The sequence below is a fragment of the Corylus avellana genome, chromosome ca2, assembly GCF_901000735.1.
Source record: "Corylus avellana chromosome ca2, CavTom2PMs-1.0".
NCBI lineage: Eukaryota > Viridiplantae > Streptophyta > Magnoliopsida > Fagales > Betulaceae > Corylus > Corylus avellana.
The window spans coordinates 15,898,103-15,899,616 of record NC_081542.1 but is presented as its reverse complement, the minus strand read 5'-3'; positions in this window follow the sequence as shown (position 1 = coordinate 15,899,616).

Below are 1,514 nucleotides of genomic sequence, written 5' to 3'. Positions count from 1 at the left end.
ACACAAAAATCTAGGGGAAAGGTGTGTTGAATTGGAAAAGCAATTAGAAATTTAAACATGGATGAAATAAACTATTCTTCAAAGGTCTTATAATATTTTTTGGGAAAAAGGAAATTACATGTATTAGTATTTAGGAAATGCCTATTAGGAGTAGATTTGTCTTGACACACAAAGTTTTCCTCTTAAGATCTGGAAATGGATTTAATGTCCTGTACCACCTTAGCAGCCTTGGGGATGCCAAACTTTCAACCACTCTGTTTTTGGAAGTTAGTATTATCTTTAACCATGATTTTGGGATGAAGTGGCTGAATTAAGAAGTATTTTGTATATACTTCATCATTAAGTGATCAGGGTATAAACCTTAGGAACATCAGCCTCAAATGTTCTCATTTTTCAATCATTAAAGCCTTAAAGTTATGGAGTCAGATTATTGCCAAACTCAGTTGCAGAAATTCAATGATATCACTTGACAAAAAATCTGACATGAGATGGCCTGAATACTTTTTTGGTCAGAAAGATCTTCTAACATATGTTTTAGATTTTTTAGGCTACTTAGATGTACTTTTCATGGGTAATAAGTTTCTCTTCCTGCGTTTGATATTTTCATTTACTAACTTTTGCTCAACTGTGCAGGATGTTTGCTATCTTACTGTGCTCAGCTTACATGTGCTTGCTCTATGGGCTTTATGTTCCAAACTGGGATTATGAGCTTTAAGCATGAATTTTCCTGGTGCATCTGAATATCAAATTGTGAGTTGAGCTGTATAATTTCTTAATGTTTTCATTGGCAACATTCTTTCAATGTGTCATTCTTTTTTTCCTTGCTAGCTAGGTGGCTTCTCTTATATATTTCCTGTGTATCTTGGGGCACCTTACACTTTGAATGATATTTTATATAAAAAAAATTCTTTCATTCTGTCAATCTGCGGATGGACATAGCCTAGATGTTCTCATTGTTATCTCATGTTTTTCATTGAAGATTTTGAACAACATGCCATGATAATTATTAGTTGTCGGTATTAATTACTGGATGCCTTTTTCTATGGATGTATTTTTTTTTTTTTTTTCTGTATAAGCTCCTACCCCTTCTGTGTATCTGCCTTACACTTAGACTACATGTTGATCCTATTTTCCACAACTGAGTTTGTTATTTTTGATGAACGTGATTCACTAATTTTATTTGGTAGGCTGTGAATTTAAGCTGTTCATTTGACCCACCTTTTTTAATGGTATACCTATTGGACATAATATTTAGCTTCTTCTTCTTTTTTATTTATTTTATTGTTGTTAAGCAATTCCGGGGGGGGGTGGTGGGGGTTCAGCTGTTATTCATGTGTTGCCTTTTGCTTCTCATTCCTAAAATATTGCAATGAAACCATTGAATTGGAGCTACTCAGCTAATTCTTTGTTTATTTTTTGCAAGTAAATGAAGTTCATTAAAAATCAAAGGGCGCACCCAAGTAAACAAGAAGTATATAAGAGAAAAACCTAGCTAGAAAAAGAAGAGAAAAAAA